The sequence below is a fragment of the Pleurodeles waltl genome, chromosome 11 (assembly GCF_031143425.1).
Source record: "Pleurodeles waltl isolate 20211129_DDA chromosome 11, aPleWal1.hap1.20221129, whole genome shotgun sequence".
In the NCBI taxonomy this organism is placed as follows: domain Eukaryota; kingdom Metazoa; phylum Chordata; class Amphibia; order Caudata; family Salamandridae; genus Pleurodeles; species Pleurodeles waltl.
The window spans coordinates 248,998,407-249,017,581 of record NC_090450.1 but is presented as its reverse complement, the minus strand read 5'-3'; the positions used below and the strand labels follow the sequence as shown (position 1 = coordinate 249,017,581).

Here is a 19,175-nt window from a genome sequence, read left to right as displayed (position 1 = left end):
ATGAAACTTATAATTTTGAGGTTTTACGTTTTGAAGGTCTAACATATTTTGAAAGGTGCATACAAATGTAGAATGTGGGATTTCAAATTTCCTCGATATTTTCTGATGTTTCCTCCAAGAGGATCTACAGGGGATGGAAGTGGTGGCCATATTGGCACATGTTTGCATTAATATCATAGAGACCTGTGTTAGTTGTAGTGGTACCATTTTGGGGTGGAATACCGACCTGCCATACAATGCATTTGCTACTGTCATAATATACAATTACCAAGAAATGTTGTTATTGTATTAATTACCCTAAAAACGGACGGGATTTTCAAGAATCTCACCTCTTAAAAAGCAATTCAAGGCAACATTTTTAGATGCTTTCCAGGTTTTTCAGATTTAATCTGATGAACTTTCTAGGCAACAGTTCTAAATATTTTACATGGTGGGCTGCTTTAAGAAGCAGTCACCAACAGAAGACATCCAGAATGATCATATGTTTGATGATGTCTGCTAGGGTTTTGAGACCTTTTTTGCAACCATTCACTGTATGGCCTCTTTAAGTGCCTTATTACAGACCCCTCTGATTCCAATGTGGCCGGTAATAGGAGTCACTGACCTATCAAACATACAAGACCCGTGGGAACCCACAGACCACTGAAATTCACATAGACAGTTGACTGTTAAAAGCAACTAAAATCTCTGAGTGAAACTCTGTGGTGAAATGGGGAATTGCCAAGTAAATCAAGTGTGGTATTCATGATTCCTCTGTAGTCCTTCTTTAATGAGGTTATATATTTAGGGTACAACTACTAATCCCCCAGTTTCTTTCCCACAGGTGTAACTGATACCTCTGCTGTTGGTCACTCCAGTGCCAAAGTGGAGAGGAATTTCGAGCCAATAACAGAACACTCATAATGAGACCAGATTGCTATGAGCACCATTCCCAACACTGGGAGTGGATCAACAAATATGATATCTGTAGAGGGTCCAACTCAAGCCAAAGCATAGCCTGAACTGGACCAATAATTGCTCTCCTTTAGTGAAGCCACCTTAAGCCTTACGGTTGTGTTGTGGTTTGCACTAGATCACTTGACTGGAATGCAGTGACAATCACCTTAAGGTCACAGCATTCCAGGCAGTGTCAAGTTTCTAGGGGAGATTTGAATGTGGTCAGTTACGATTGGTTCACTGCCTGAGGTTGGATAAACATGCTACAAAGCTAATAAAGGTTTATGATGAACCTTTGAAGTGAAAAGCGTATTCTTAACACTGACGACGAGGGAGAAACTGTTGCCAACCTCCTAGATTAATCGGAACTCACCCAACCCATTTTAAGCATCTTTTTAAGTGATATTGTGGACATCGAGGTGAGAGGGGAGCCGCCTAGAGTCAGTGGAACAGCTGAATATGTTTTTGCTGGCCCGAGGTGTGGGTGGAACTTTGGCACGTTTTGCAGCCAATTGATGGCAGTGAACCGAGCCGAGGTGTGAACAGAACCTTGGCATGTGTGCGACTGGTTGAGGGCACCAAACTGGGAGGATTTGAACAATGATGAAGAGCTTTCAACAGTATTAAATGCATGCAAGCAGTTTTGTTGCAACAACGGTTCTTCTTACGAACAGGGCAAAAAACTGGATCGTAAATGCACACTTCCATTTTTGAGAAATCCTTCCACAGCTCCCACACCTAAAACATCTCACACTTCCACTTTTTCTTTTTCATCATGCATTTGACGCACCCACATACTAGTATTTTCGCACAATTCCAGCAATCCTTTACCACCACTTCAGTCTAAGTGGGTGGTCACAAAGTGTGTGGCTACGGTAAACCCTAAAATAGTAATCACATTTTTAAAAGAAGAATTTTATTAAATAGGTGAACCTTCTACTGTTATACATATAGTGAATGTATGTATGTGTATATAATATGTTTCATTTTCTTTTTGTACACATAGGACTTCCATGATGTAATTTGTTTCATTATAAGCTTATTATTTTAAAATTGATTTTTAACTGTTGTATTCTGATATGATTTTATAAGAGAGGGAAATGTGTTGTGTTTTGCACTGGATCACTTGGCTGGAATGCGGTGACAATCACTTTGCAGTCACAGCATTCCAGGCTGTGCCAAGCTTCTGGGGGAGATTTGAATGTGGTCAGTTATGATCAGTTCGCTGCCTGAGGAGGTTGGATAAACAAGCTATGAAGCTAATAAAGGTTTATGAAGAACATTTGAAGTGAAAAGCATATTCTAAACAGGTTGCTATGCACAATTTGGATAATTCATTATTGAATATTTATATTTTTCTAATCTGTAGGCAACAAACAACCCTTGTCAGGACTCAAAGTTCCCATTCGCCTGTCTTACTCTTCCAGAATAAGTACCCATACTTCATCATCCCTTCTAGTACCAATCTTACTTGTGGGTTCTGGTTAGGGGAGAGCTGAAAAAGACTGTGTGGTCAATGTTTTGGGTACACCTGCTTCTCCCTGACAATCATAATTTCTAACTGTTACCATATTTGTAACCATACTCGTAAACGAAAGGCAAAAGAATATCTTTGTCTTATTATCATGCTATTTTTGTAATTTGATGAAATTGTTGGCTGGGGTGGCTGCACGATCTGTGGTGTCTAGAGTAGGTAGTGAACTTCTCTATGAATTAAGATTTTAGGAGGGTTTTTGGGGCAAACTGCTGTTAGTAGTTAATGAGTGAAGGGAACACTTACACTGCATTGGTACAGAGGGTATTGTTCGTTACCTGGATATCTGCCAGAGGTACTTATTTTGTGCTGCACTGTGGACTGAATCCGGACCAGTAGAGTATCACAGTTGATGTCAGCTTGCATATGGCAGCAGGATTTTAAAAGAACCATTCCTTCTCTAAGGAGCATGCTTTTCATATTGTATTTACTCACTTGTCAAATTATCCTCCTCAAAAACCAACTTAAAGTTGTTAAGATGTTGATTTATTCCAGGAAAGACTGCAAATGATATACTAGCAGACTTTGAAACAAGGCTATAGTAGCAACAAGTTGCATGTCTTTTGAATTCCTTGGAAAATGTCCCAAAAGTCTTTGGGCCTCATTCCGACCCTCGGAGGAAGCACCGCCAACAGGCTGGCGGTGCTTCTGGGGCAATTCTGAAAGTCAGAAAAGGGGAACCGGCGGTTTCCCAACGGTTTTCCCCTGCCCCAGGGAATCCTCCACGGCGGCGCTGCAAGCATCGCCGCCATGGGGATTCCGACCCCCTTCCCGCCAGCCTGTTCCTGGCGGTTAACACCGCCAGGAAGAGGCTGGCGGGAACGGGTGTCGTGGGGCCCCTGGGGGCCCCTGCAGTGCCCATGCCACTGGCATGGGCACTGCAGGGGCCCCTAACAGGGCCCCATTCAGATTTTCAGTGTCTGCAAAGCAGACACTGAAAATCGCGACGGGTGCCACTGCACCCGTCGCACACCAGCAACTCCGCCGGCTCCATTCGGAGCCGGCTTCATCGTTGCTAGGGCTTTCCCACTGGGCGGGCGGGCGGCCTTTTGGCGGTCGCCCGCCCGCCCAGCGGGAAAGTCAGAATGACCGCCGCGGTTATTTGACCGCGGTGCGGTCTTCTGGCGGTCTCCGCCCGGTGGGCGGCGCCCGCCGCCGCCGGGGTCGGAATGACCCCCTTTCTCTGCCAATCTGTGTACATATGTACTGAGCTGTGAGATTCAAACATGATTCTTGAGAATGATAAAACTAGCATACACCCTTTGAAAATGGCAATCTTATCTAGTGGCTAGGCAAGTAATAATTTTTAAGCTGGATGTACTGATTAATATATACAAAATAAATGGAAGGCGGCTCACCAACTTTTTCATGTAAGGGTCAGATGGATCACAAGGGAAAAATAGGGGTTATGCTGCATGCTGTCAGTGCAGCTGAATACTTATTTAGCGAACACAACGCTAATCACCAAAAGGTGTGGGCCAGTACACTTACCCATAACACCATATAACTTCTCCCGCACTTCACCTGCTTTGTGGGCTTTTCTTTTGACACTCTGCATGCATAGAGTATCTTGATGAGGCAAAATGTCAGATTTATGTCGCCCCTGCCTTCTGGTCCTCTGTCTGCTGCTGCTACTGCTACTGCCACTGTCATTAGCTGGGAGGAAGGATATACAGTAAGATGTTATCCATGGATACTTGACAATTTGTTCTATGGTTCACTGGTTTATAGTTATTTCCCACACAGTAATTCTTCAACTATCATATTCAATAATACTTTATTTCAGGATAATATATTCTTTAAATATCACTTTAATAAACATGTGTTTGTAAAGATATCCAGTTCAATTACCAGTTATCATCAGCTTGAAAACGTCTCTAAAAATGTATTAATGCAGGATACGTTACAAAGTTGTAAAGCAACATCTATGTCAAGACCCACAAACGAGAGGAGACCACCTGCCAACTCATCAACCTCATTGTAACCTGGTGGAACATTGACTGACACATATAAGACAGAAATGCACGACTGGTGCTGGGAATGCCAATGACTCATTCAAGGCACCAGCTTACCACACCCGAAGTTAGGTCATGTGACTGGCCCAGATGGCCAATCAGGGAGTGAGTTAAAGGCACTTTTATGAGGGAGCACAGAGGAAATGACTTATGGGAAGGGATTAACTGAAACCCCTTCAGCTCACAGGGGATCAGAAGGGCAAAGAAAGGGATACAACAGGGAAGCATGAAGGAAAACATATTACCAAAATGTTGACTTTGGAATTCCAAGGTGTAGCGTAAAACAGTATTCTGTAATCTTTTGTCTCGTAGTTGCACCACACATATTCCCCACTATCTTCAGTTACGTTCTAAAATTTGATTTTTGTATCCACTTATAAATCTGACTCTGGTATAATAATGTGTTTTCTAACACCAACACATTAGCAAAATTCACATAATTTTTTAGAAAGTTCATAGAAAGTGGTCAGCCCTTGTACACAATATTTCCCAAATTATCCCCGAAAAGACAGAAATTGATAACATACGATTCGAGCAAATCAGTCATGTGACATTTGTTAGGGTACAGTCTTGAAATGCGGGATCTAATTTTCCTTTATCACTTTTTTTAGACAAATGAAGAAAATGCTACCATTAAAATGGATCATCATGTTGTATGATAGATAGATTTCTAGAGTTCATCAGATTCCCGTTTTCAATGGCTAGAAAACTGGAATAAAAATACATTCTTGCTTCATGCAAAGGGAACATGTAACTATGTTTAGAGTGCTGCTTGTTTTATTTCAAGTTTCTCAAGTTTATTAGAAACCAAAACTTGATAGAAGCTTTTTAAAAAGCCAACAAAATTTACAAACACATTTCATGAAATAGATAACACAGACACGCCATATTTCAAACCAATTTCAGAAGAGTATTTACAAAAGACAAAAATTGAAGAAGTAGAAGTCGGGATATGATTTTTTTAAAAATAAACATAGTTGTCACGCTTAGGAGCATAAAGCGCCAATTGGGATATCTGGGACTGCTAGACCAGGTCAGATCTGAAAATGCAGGCTGACTGTGATGGAGTGTGTCGGAAACACGGACCAGCCTTGGTTCGCTGAAACAATACCTTGATTCTTAAATGCATTGATGTCGAAAACTGGACGTGAGTTTCAAAGGAGGCAATGTGTGGCTCTGAAGATGTAGGCAATGTATTGCCTCCGAGCCTTACAAAGTTGGAGATTTGGCACGCAGTCAGCACTCCAGTTTTCCTGATCCTCCAGCACCATCAATGACCCAATGTCAACAACAATTTGATGTACTCGATCCTCACAGCAGCAATGATGCGTTGATGGAGATGCTCTGTTTCCGATCAGCGCAACGTCGTTCATGCAATGGGTCTGGTTCTTGCAGCACTTTCTACCCACTTCCAAGGGCCCAGGACTGGATTGGCACCACTTGACAGGGCAAGACCTGCAGCAAGCAAAGTCCACATGCTTGAGAAGATGATGAGTCAAGTCTTTTGTGTTCCTGAGATTTCAGAAGAACAGGAGGTTAGCCAGCAAACCCTTGGAGTCACTCTGGGTTCAAATGCGATGGGTCCAGTCCTTACTCAGGAGGATAGAGGGAAGCAGGCAGCAGGGCAGCACAGCCGAAACACAGATCTTCCAGAGCAGCCGTCCACTGTGGCAGTCCATGTAGCAGCACCAGTTCCTCTTCCTGGCAGAGTTTTTCACAGGTCCAGCAGTGTAGTGAATTGGTATGGTCAGGCATCTAGTTCTTATACCCAGTTCAGTCTTTCAAGTGTGGATGACTTCAAAGAAGCATCTTTCTAAGGTACAGAGGTCCCTTCTTCCTGCCCTGGCTCCAGACTCACTACAGCAGTATCTGCAGTCCTTTGTGTTGGAGCAGGATACTGCCTCTTCAGGTGTGTCAGCTCCTTCCTCCCATTCTGCCCAGGATGGCCCATCAGGCGACAGCCACACCTAAGCTTCCTTTGTGTGTGGCTGTATAGAGGGAATGCACAAATTCCAGCTGTCACCCAGCTCAGACATGTATTGGAGACAGGTTTCGGGCACACAGGGCTAAGAGCAGGAAAATGCCAACTTTCCAAAATTGGCATTTTCAAAATTGCAGCAGTAAATTCACCGTTACTATCAAGGAGGGTTTATTATTACAATTCCATAGGTACTAAACATGATGTATCTACTTCTCAATTAGGAATTACAGCTTTTAAACGTAATAAGGAATACACAATGCTAGCCTATAAGAGGAGTGGGCCTCACAGTAGTGAAAAATTTATTTGGGAGTTGGGAAGTATATGCCTTTCTTTTTAATTACATGGCACTCTGCCATATGGGCTACATATGGCCTACTTTAAATGATACCATATATAATAAAAATGGAGTTTCAGTCTTGGCAAGAGGTTGTGAATATCAAGACGACATATCAGTGTAGCTGAACACACAGGCTCTGCAAAGGCAGGCCTGAGATATGTTTGAGGGCTGCTTGAGTGGGTAGCAAAAGCAGTGCTTCAGTTGACAGTACCAATACAACCATGTTTAGGGAGAAAGCACATGACTCTCAGCCCTGGTCAGCAGTGGTAAAGTGCTCAGAGTTCTAAGGTCAACAAAAATAAATCAGCACAAATGTGAGGCAAACTGTTTGGAGGAAGACCGCCCTTAGGCTGAAAGGTCTAATACAGTCAAATACCTCTAAAGCTGCAGTAATATGATTATTGCACACACCCATCACACAAACAGCATTTAGATAGAAAATCTGACACAAAAAATATCGTGGGACAAAATATTGTGTTAAGAATATTGAGTACAAAAATATTGTGAAGGTTAGTTTCTAGAAGCAAGCAAATTTATTTATACTAAATAGAACTCCACATATATGTACCTTGATGATATATATATATATATATATATATATATATATATATATATATATATATATATATATATATATATATGTATCTTTATATATATATATATATATATCTTCAAGTTACATAGATGTGGAGTTAAGATAAGTAACTCTGTACTGTTAGAAAGGGGGTCTTTGGTTGCCAGTCAGGTTACCCCCTGTCCAAGCAAGGACCCTCACTCTAGTCAGGATAAGTCACACACAATCCAAATTATCCTGTGGCCATCCTCAGGTAGCTTGGCACTGAGCAGTCAGGCTTAACTTAGAAGGCAATGTGTAAAGTATTTGTGCAATAAATCATGCAATGACTCAGTACACCCCCACAAAAATACACCACACAGTGTTTAGAAAAATATATAATATTTATCTGATAAGATGCAGGTCAAAATGATTAAAATGCAATAAGTATAAGTTGAGATATCACTGTAAAAGTGATATAAAGTGTCTTTAGTCTTTAAAAAGCAATAAATGTCTCTTTCAAACACAAAGTACTTGGTTTGCATGCAAAAAAGAACTGCAGAGGAGGAGATGTGTGGAAACAAAGGGGGTATGCGTCGATTTTTCGGGCCACACACAGCGATGCGTTGTTAAGTTTTCACGCAGGGGCGGCTGTGCGTCGATTTCCGGCACTCGGTCGTGGATCCTCTTCGGGTTGCAGGGTTTTCAGATTCCCCGGGGATGTTGCGTGGATTTCCGGCGCTGACAGGACAAAGTCACAGGGGCTGCGTCGATCAGGTGGGCATTGCATGTAAATTTCTACCGCATGGCAGGCCCTGCGTCGATTCCTCTCTGGAAGTCAGGCTGCGTCGTTCCAGCTTGGCTGTGCATCGATCCAGTGGGCGTGTGTGGACTTTCCGTCGCTATGCTGGCACTGTGTCGATCTTCTCCTTGCGAAGTCAGGCTGCATCGTTCCGGTTCGGCGAGCAGTAAATCTTTCGCAGCTGTGCAGGCTGTGCATAGTTTCTGGCAAGCTGTGTGTCCAATTTCACCGCACAAGGAGTCCTTCTTGTAGAGATGAAGTCTTTTTGGTCCTAAGACTTCAGGAAACGGGAGGCAAGCTCTATCCAAGCCCTTGGAGAGCACTTCTTCACCACAGCCAGAGAGTAGCAAGGCAGCAGGGCAACAGCAAGGCAGCAGTCCTTCACAGACAGCAGACAGGTGAGTCCTTTGGGTAGCCAGACACTTCTTCTGGGCAGGATGCAGGTTCTGGTTCAGGTTTCTTCTCCAGGAAGCATCTGAGTTGGTAGGGGCCTAGGCAATGTTCCCTCTATTTTTTTTCCACTGTGTGCGGCAGTGTGCGGTCTCTGTGCGCTGCAGCCAAGGATACGTGCGCCAAGAAATTGACCATTCACGCGCGCGCAGCGCATAACTAGCCAAGATCTTTGGCATTAGCCTCTCCATACCACTAAAGCAAAAAAGGGATATCATTGCTCCATGCAATAGGGCATCAAGGCAGTTTTGTGACCTGGTTGCACACCCCAAGGACATGACCTGTTATGGGAGCACGTATATTGCTCTAAAAGGCTTATTTAGGCTTAGAAAGTGATAACGCATATAAACGACCACAAAGTATAGGAATGGTGGAACATTTGATAACAGCACAACGTGCGCTGCTTGCCAAAGGGGCCTGCGCGATGGGGGAAGGAAAGGTGTGCGCGCGCTCGTGCGCCTTACAGGGATCATTGGGCATAGGCCCTGTTTAAATACCCAAATGTGCCTTTGAAGTGGGGGAAAGTTCAAAGAGTGGCTTAGAAGTGCACAAGGTCACCTTTCAGTTCAATACTGTCTGCCAGGGTCCCAGTAGGGGGTGTGGCAGTCCTTTGTGTGAGGGCAGGCTAGAGTCCTTTGACATTTAGGTGTCAGGACCTCTACCCCCCCAGCCCAGGAAGACCCATTCAAAATGCAGATGAATGCAAGTGAGGCTGAGTATCCTGTGTTTAGGGTGTGTCTGAGTGAATGCACAAGGGAGCTGTCAACTAAACGCAGCCAGACGTGGATTGTAAGGCACAGAAGGATTTAAGTGCAGGGAAATGCTCACTTTCTAAAAGTGGCATTTCTAAAATAGTAATATTAAATCCAACTTCACCAGTCAGCAGGATTTTGTATCACCATTCTGGCCATACTAAATATGACCTTCCTACTCCTTTCAGATCAGCAGCTACCACTCAAACAATATGTGAGGGCAGCCCCAATGTTAGCCTATGAAAGGAGCAGGCCTCACAGCAGTGTAAAAATGAATTTAGGAGTTTTACACTACCAGGACATGTCCTGCCTTTTGTCTACACAGCACCCGGCCCTAGGAGTTACCTAGGTCACACCTTAGGTGTGACTTATATGTAGAAAAAGGGGAGTTTTAAGCTTGGCAAGTATTTTTAAATGCCAAGTCGAATTGTCAGTGAATGTGCACACACAGGCCTTGCAATGGAAGGCCTGAGACAAGATTAAAGAGCCAAGTAAGTGGGTGGCACAATCAGTGCTGAAGGCCCACTAGTAGCATTTATTCTACAGGCCCTGGGCACACATAGGCCCTCATTACAACCTCGGCGGTCTTCTCAGAAGACCACTGAGGCAGCGGGCGCCAGAATACCGCCAGTGCTGGTGATATTTCTGGCTCCCTATTTCGACTTTTTACTGGGGCAGCGGATGGTAACAGTGTTACCATCCGCTGGCCCAGCGGAAAAGTCACATCAACATTGCTGCCGGCTCATAATAGAGCCGGTAGCGATGTTGATGTGCAGCGGGTGCAGTAGCACCCATCATGCATTTCACTGCCCAAAATTCGGGCCGTGAAATGCGCGATGGGGCTATGCCTGGGGGCCCCTGCACTGCCCATGCCAAGTGCATGGGCAGTGCAGGGGCCCCCAGGGGCACCCCAAGTCCCCCTTACCGCCAGCCTTTCCATGGCAGTGTTTACTGCCGTGTCCAGGCTGGCGGTCTGGGACTCATAATCCCGAGGGCAGCGGTGCTTACACCACTGCCCTGGGGATTATGACCGCAAGGCGGAAGCCTGGCGGTATAGTGGAGTGGCTGGCGGTATGGCCGTGGCTATTGCGCCACGGTCATAATAGCTGGCGGAACACCGCCAGCCTGTTGGCATTGTGACTGCCAGCTTACTGCCGGCCGCCAAGGTCATAATGAGGCCCATAGGGTACTCTACTAGGGAATTATAGTAAATTAAATAGTCCAATTGGGTATGATCCAATGTTACTGTGTTTAAAAGGGGAAGAGCACATGCACTTTAGCACTGGTTGGCAGTGGTAAATTGTGCAGTCTTTATATCAGCAAAAACAGCATCTAAAAAGTGGAGGGAGGCAGTCAAAAAGTTAAGGGTGACCACCCTAAGACTGTCAGGTCTAAAATGTGTCCCCTCCAGCTGAAATTGGGGAGAGCTACCCAACCTCCTGGGACTTCTCATGGCTACGGCATAAGTATCTGGAGAGTCCATCAGCTTTGGCGTGGTCAATCCCCGGGCGATGCTCCACTGTAAAGTCCATCCCCTGTAGGGAAATGGACCACCTCAAGAGTTTAAGATTCTCACCCCTCATCTGCATGAGCCATCTGAGGGGCCTGTGGTCTGTCCGAACCCAGAAGTGAGTCCCAAACAGGTATGGTCTCAGCTTCTTCAGTGCCCAGACCAAAGGGAAATGTTTCTCTTTCAATAGCACTCCACCTCTGTTCTCATGGTAATAGTCTTCTGCTAATAAAGACTACTGGTTGGTCTAGGCCCTGCTCATTCAGCTGTGCTAGAACAGCCCTTATGCCATGCTCTGAAGTGTCTGTCTGCACAATAAATTCCTGGGAGTAGTCAGGGGCCTTGAGCATGGGGGGCATGCACAAGGCTTCCTTCAGGGAGTCAAAGGCTTTCTGACAAGCGTCTGTCTAATTCACTAACCTAGGTTGCTTTTTGGAAGTAAGTTCTGTCAAGGGTGACACAATGGATCTATAGCCCTTGACAAACCTACGGTAGTAACCAGTGAGGCCTAAGAAGGCTCTCACTTCTCTCTGAGTCCTAGGTGGTTGCCAGACCTTAATAGTTTCAATCTTGGCCTGGAGTGGCTGCACCTTGCCACCACCTACTAGGTGTCCCACGTACACCACGGAACCCTGCCCAGTTTGGCACTTACTAGCCTTGATGGTCAGGCCTGCCTTTTGCAGAGCCTGAAGCACCTCCTTGAGGTAGAGCAGGTGTTCCTCCCAGCTGGAACTATAGACGGCTATGTCGTCTAGGTAGGCTGTGCAGAAGGCATACTTGCCAGCTAAGACCCCGTTAACCAACCTTTGGAAGGTAGCGGTAGCATTTTTCAACCCAAAGGGCATCACCCGGAACTGGTAATGACCATCAGATGTGGAAAATGCTCATCTCTCTTTAGCCCCCTCAGTCAAGGCAATCTGCCAGTATCCTGATGTGAGATCAAAAGTACAGAGGATTTGGCAGCGCCTAGCCTGTCTTCAAGATTCATCAGCTTGGGGTATGTGTCAGTCCCTGTGACTGCGTTGAGACCCCGGTAGTCCACACAGAACCAGAGTTGTGGCTTGGCACCAGGTGCAGCATCCTTGGGTACCAGCACCACAGGGCTGGCCCAGGGACTGCTGGACTTCTCAATAACCCCTAGGGCCAACATCTTGGAGACCTCCTCCTTGAGGCTGGCCTGTAAATTGTGTTCTTTGCTGGGGGACTGTCTTCTGTGTCAGTATCATGGACACACAAGTGGGTGAGTCCAGGAGTAAGGGAAACCAGGGAAGAGAACTGCGCTAACAACTCATAGCAATCACCTCTCTGATTCAGAGTCAGGGAGTCAGAGAGATTGACACCCCCCACTGATCCATCACTTTCTTTGGCAGAGAGGAGGTCAGGGAGAGGTTCACTCTACTCTTCCATGCCCTCATCTGTCACAAGAAGCATTCTGACCTCAGACCTCTCAAAATGATGCTTGAGCCAGTTATGGTGGAGAACCCCTAGGCGGTGTCTAGGGGTCTTGAGGACCACTAGGTAAGTGACCTCCCCCTTCCGCTCCTTGATTTCGAATGGGCAAGACCAGTGGTCCTGGAGAGCTCTGGGCTCTACTGGCTCCATTACCCAAACCTTGTCTCCAGGTGAGAACTCGACCAGAGTGGCCTTCCAGTCATTCCACTCCTTAATCACCTCTTGACTTGCCTCAAGGTTACTCTTGGCCTGCTTCCAGAAGCGTTGGGTTTGGTTGCAGAGGGCCAGAATGTAGCTGATCACATCCTGAGGAAGTGTCTTGGAAGCTTTCTCCCAGTCCTCTTTTACTATGCTTAGCAGTCCCCTGCCTCTGTGACCATAGAGAAGCTGAAAGGGGCTGACCCCACCCCTTTCTGGGGCACCTCCCTATAAGCAAAGAGCAGGCATGGCAAGAGGACGTCCCACTTACGCCTCATGGCCTCAGGTAGGCCAGTGATCATGCCTTTGAGGGTCTTGTTTAATCTCTCAACAAGCCCATTGGATTCAGGATGAGAAGGGGTGGTAAACTGGTAGGTCACCCCACTATCATCCCACATGGAATTCATGTACTGCAGTGCTGAATTCAGCGCCGCTGCACTGATCACGACTACAGTTTTCACCAGCCTTTTTATGGTTGGGATCCTACCATGAAAAGGCTGGTGGAAGCACAGTGCAGGGGGCCACAGTGGGGTCCTTACAGTGCCCATGAACATGTCATGGCCAGTGCAGGGCCCTCCTGCCCAGCACACCCGGAATGTGGACTGCCTGCTTTCCAGACCGTGAGCATTCCAAAAGTGCTGGTGTGCTACGGTATTGTAGTTGGAGAACAATACCATAGCACTGTTCGCACCAGGATAACTGGTGGCAACGTCATTGTACAATGTTCCCACTGGTCAGTTTGGTCACAACATCGTAACACAATGGGGAGTGAGGTAGCCGGGTTGATGGCCCCCTCATCCCGCGAGTTTGGCAGTCAGCTCGTCCAACTACCAAATTCGTAATGAGCCCCTAAGTCATCAGTACAAACTCAGAGCAGCCACTCTTTCTCTCTGATTTTACTAGAAATTCTAGTTGCTGATAGATCTTTAGGAAGATCCTATGACTAGACTGAACAGAACAAGGATACAACTTTGCCTAAGGCCTTTTTTTTTTATTTCTGACAACCTTGAGTTGAATGCCTTTATTACTTCACCCAAGGCATTAGCTTGAATAATTGCTTTCATCAGGTACATTAATACATATCGTATGTCCTGTCATATCTTTTTCCCCACTGTAGGTCTATCAAACCATAAAATGTACATGGATAGTAGAGTAAAACATAATAGAATGGCGACTTTTTTTTGGCTACCTATTTCTGGAATATTGTATCTACAAATAATATACTCCCAATCTCTCACACTGTGTTTTTTTAAAATTCAGTCTAAACTAGGGAATTATATTTGCTTTCTTTAGACCATTCCTGCAGATATATTAGGAGGTACTAGCAAGAAAAGTTTACTTAAGCTCCATGAAATCTTAGCAGTCCATGATTTGCCTGGTAAAATGTTTAAACCTTTACTAATTATGGGGAGTAAAATACTCTCTAACATTATTGTGGAATTATATGGATGTTAATAATGTCTTAGAACTGAACTGGAAGACCTTTTGGTCCATAAAAAATGTTGCACTTTAATGATAAAAACAATAACTCTACTGGAATTATTTGCACTGGTATTTTTTTCAATTTCCAGCTACGTATCACCTGGGATTTTGGATTCCCCTTTGTTTCTTACACAGTTTGGGGGTCATTACAAGTTTGGCGGACGGAAAAGGCCATCTGCCAAACTCCTTTGGTCAGATTGCCGCCAGTGCTGGCCCAGCGGGAAACAGCCTGCAACATTGGCACTGGCTCATTATTGAGCCGGCCGCAATGTTGCAGTGCAGCGGGTGCAGTAGCACCCATCGTGCTGTTCACTGTCTGCAATGCACAGCGCAACAGGGCTTGTCATGGGAGCCTCTGCACTGCCCATGCCAAGAGCGTGGGCAGTACAGTGGCCCCACTGGGGCCCCCTGCACCCCATCGCCGCCAGCCTTAACATGGCAGTGCTACCGCCATGTAAAAGCTGGCGGGGTTGTAATCCCCAAGGCGGCGCTGTATGCAGCGCTGCCCTGGTGGATTAGGACCGCCGTCTGTGGAGGGAAACTGGAGGGGCAACCGCCACAGTCATAATGTGGTGGTCAGACCGCCACCAAAGCAGTCAGACCACAGCTTTGGCGGCAGTCAGACCACCACCGGCACCATGGCAGTCTCAAGACCACCAGAGTCGTACTGACCCCCTTTGTGTGATAAAACAAATTGGTCTGCTATAGTGTTTTATACAGTTGTATAATATAATAATGTCAGTCTGATTCTACAATAGCAGTTTTAGTCTGATTTTCACAAAAGCTGTTGCAACAGAATCCAAAAAAGTATGTGTTTGTTTTCATACAAGATTCTCTTATTGTGGATCATTCTCGATCTCCCTCTATACATTTTAGTCCTAAATACATCTGTTCAATCTTCTTTCTTAAGTTTGTTTCTGATTGTATTTCACACATTGCTTTGTTTAATTCTTCATGATTAATCAGCATTTCAAGTTTACGATTCAACTTTAAAATATATTTTCTAATCTATTACACCTGATCTGGATCCTGTATGGTAAAGCTCTGTAACCTATATTAGTGGGAATGCATTCAACCAAGTACAGCATAAAAGCACAAATTAAGAAACCAAGGGCCATATTTACAAGGCCCATGGCACAGGGTGGTGCAGCAAGTGACTTGCTACACCACAATGCGCCATCAGGAAAGGTCAGAACTGTGCCACATCTACAAGCTAGGGCGTGTTTCTGTCCTCTTCCCATGAGCTGGCACACAAATTGCTGCCATGTGCCAACGCAGGGACCCTTGTGCCATGGTGCAAGGGTGACTGCATTGTGGGAATGATAGTTTTTGTGCAGGAAGGGAGGAAGGGACACCTTCCTTCCGGCACAAAAACAATCTATGGAGCTGATATCCTCCTTCTAATTGTACTTCTGCAGATTTGTCTCCCTGTTGAGTCACTTTTACGCCACCCCTGGGGTGGCATAGGCTTTTGACGCATTCCCAGGATTACAAAACCTTTTTAATCTGGGAATGCATCAAAATCCATAGATGTTGCATGGGAACACCCTTGCAACACTCACGGAAACAATGTCATGTGAATGAGTACATTTTGAAATATCAATCCTAATTTCAACACACTTTCGAAAAATTCTCATCCCATGTATTTAATGTGTCATATCCGATGCAGACCAATAACTTTCCTGTCTGTATCACTCACAACATCGGTTATTTGGGGTGACATTTTTTAATTAAATACACCCCAAAATTAGGTTGGTCTCTGGCAAACAAAAATATTTTTCTTCAGTACCTCCTACATAAACATACATATTTCTTAAGCAAGGGACTTTAGATATGAATAGTCTGTCTTTCTACTCATCTCAGCTTGTTACAATCTTGATACTTTGAATATTCCCATGATTCAAGTATAAAGTCACAAAGGGCCAGTTCAATTTATCATAAAGTGTCTGTACTAACACACCCTTACAAAGCCTGTTGGAAAATGTATTGTTGGTTAACTGAACAGAAGTCTTTGTGACCTTTAAAAATCATGATTAATACAAGTTTTTGGAACGTGCAAGATATTTGATTTACATAGCATTGATATCAGGCCCATGAGATTTCAAACCAGCCTCCTTCTTCTGGTCATCGCATGTTGACTTTGAGTGTATCAGTGATGAAATCCAGTTCCATACCTTCAACTACTTTTCCTAGACAAGTTATCTCAAATTGGGTATTACAATGTTACCCATTTGACATTTTGATCTACAGACACTGTAAGATAGTTTGCAAATTTAACAACCTCATATAGTACTTACAAATCTGTGGTTGGATGAAAAGATTTTGTTATAGGTATTATCTCTTTCTTCTTATTCCCTCATTTGAATCCTATTTGTTGATAGATATTACAAACTACTTTACCATAGTGACTAGGTAATGGATACATTTCGTACCACTTAATAAGCTCAATAGAATCATGTATGACTTTTGTTGTTAAAGTGGAATCTTCTAACATATTTAATTTTAGGAAATGGGGAGTATTGAAATCAAGAAGATAGCACTTGCTTTTTTTCCAGAAACTTTCCTTCCATGTCAGGATGAATCATGTCTGATTGGTGTACTTATTGACTTTTCAGGGTTTGGGTTGGATCAGTGTAACATGCAGAACCTTTTAGTATGCATAGCCGGTTTACTACCTATGAAAATCTGAATATGTTGTGGTTTGGTTCTAAGCAAAATGTTCAGATAACATTCAGAAGCAATTGTTCTAAATGTTTCAGATGGAAATAACATTGCTGTACAGTTTTTAGATGCGAGAAACAGCATGTCAATGAGGTAATTTAAAGAATAATGGAAAGTCAGCCATGCCAGTGGAGGCCATCGCCCCAACTGTCTTACAGAGAACCGCCCACTATACTTACAGATCGACGGCAGGAAGACGAGACTCTGTACCTTCAGTAGAGACTCTGCTGCTATGCAGCTTTGCTAATGTGTTTTAAATTCATTATGCCATTTGTACCTTTTCTTTGTTAAGATCTGATGGTGGCATTTTAAAGATACTATATGGTTATGATTTTCAGCATTGACATTTCTAAACAATCAATCATGTTCTGCTTTAGTTGCATGCTTAGCTTTCCGAGCTAAATTACTTAAAGGCCATTTATACCCGAAAAAGAGAATAAACAGTTACCTCTTTTTGGCACTATCATCTATCAGGAGCTGGCAGCAAATTATTTCTTCCCTTGCTTTGCCCTGACATTGATGCCTACTTTTAAATTGTGCTACCTGTTCATGAAAAATATTTTAAAATGGTGTATTTATACATGGAAAGAGCATGCCAACTATCTGTGCATATTGTTCTCCATTTTTTGTACATTCAGGTGTTAATCAGGTGTACAGAATTTCACAAATGTTGTTTGAGGGATGGTATTTTAGCAAGTACATTTAACGGCTTGATATTAATAACCTTGCTATTTATTATTCTTGTTACAGAAAATGCCAAACACATGACATGTCATCGACGCCTGAAATTAAGTACAGGTATTTTAATCCATCACTCTTGGCATGTAAACAATGACACATTACCTGTAAGTCATACATTCATCCTCCTTCTGTATTCTTCCTATATATACATACTTTTTTACTTCAATGTTTCCTCTGATTACACACTCTCTTCCTGATCATGCCCATTTATATTACACTCAGGCAGAGAATCATTTTGAGAATCTGACTTGAAGAATGACACTTGCACCATCCCCTCTTGTCAGTTTCTATTTTGAGATATTAACATCAGAGTGTTGGAAAGTGTTAGACCTGCCAGCTTTAGGTTGGTCTTACCCCAACATTTTTGCTGTTGTACTATTTTTGCTAAAATTTGCTTTATTGGCCTTAGAACTCTGTGATTTATACCACAGCTAAGCAATGTTAAAGTGCTTGTTCTCACTGTCTAAAACATGGTAAAATTGGCTTACACCTGATTAACACACTTAGGGGGTCATTCCGACCCCGGCGGTCAAGGACCGCCGGGGCCGGGGATGCGGGAGCACCGCCAACAGGCCGGCGGTGCCCCTCAGGACATTCTGACCGCGGCGGTTCAGCCGCGGTCAGAACAGGAAAACCGGCGGTCTCCCGCCGGTTTTCCGCTGTCCTGCAGAATCCGCCGCCATGGGGATTCTGACACCCCATACCGCCATCCTGTTCCTGGCGGGTCGCCCGCCAGGAACAGGATGGCGGTATGTGGTGTTGTGGGGCCCCTGGGGGCCCCACCATGTATTTCAGTGTCTGCTTTGCAGACACTGAAATACGCGACAGGTGCCACTGCACCCGTCGCACATACCCACTCCGCCGGCTCCATTCGGAGCCGGCTTCCTCGTGGGGAGGGATTTCCCGCTGGGCTGGCGGGCGGCCTTCTGGCGGTCGCCCGCCAGCCCAGCGGGAAAGCCAGAATGGCCTCCGCGGTCTTTCGACCGCGGAGCGGCCATATGGTGGCCCCCTCCAGGCGGGCGGCTCCCGCCGCCCGCGGGGGTCAGAATGACCCCCTTAATGTACGTATAGGTCCCAAGTAATGAGGTATACCCTATACCCAGGGCCTGTAAATTAAAAGCTACAAGTGGGCCTGCAGCACTTATTGTGCCACTGACTTACGTGGCCCCTTAAGACATATCCCAGGTATGTAATTGCAGTCTGCAGACAGTTTTCAACTGCCAATTCATCTTAGCTATAGAATTCCCTTACCAAGTGTTAAGATCCCCTTTTACTGCATATACGTCACCCCTATGCTAGGCACTAGGTATCCCATAGGGCAGGGTGCATTGTAGTTCAAAGGTTGGACATGTACATTTTAAGTTTTACATGTCCTGGTGGTGAAAAACTCCCAAATTCGATTTTCATTTCTGTGCGGCCTACCTCTCCCATAGAATAAAACTGGGTTGCATTATCACATTTACTAAGTGTTAGCTTGTGATTGGGAACTAGTAAACATTTCATGTTTGGTGTCTGAGAAATTGTAATTAAAATCCTCCTTAATGGTAAAGTCGGAATTTTAAGTTACAGTTTTAAAAATGTTACTTTAAGAGAGTTGGTACTTTCTTTCCTTAACAATTTGGTGCCTGCAGCCTGATCAAGGGTCACATGACTAGGTATGTTTGGAAATTGGACTTTGTTTATTCCTCCCAGGCAGACACGGAAGGGATTA

The 19,175-nt window shown here is 44.6% G+C and overlaps 1 protein-coding gene across 2 annotated transcripts in view; it reads right to left on the bottom strand.

Moving 5' to 3' along the window:
* NYAP2 (neuronal tyrosine-phosphorylated phosphoinositide-3-kinase adaptor 2) overlaps positions 1-19,175 on the bottom strand; it is a 1,263,566-nt gene that overhangs the window by 380,880 nt on the left and 863,511 nt on the right. The gene's annotated exons all lie outside the window — the stretch shown is intronic.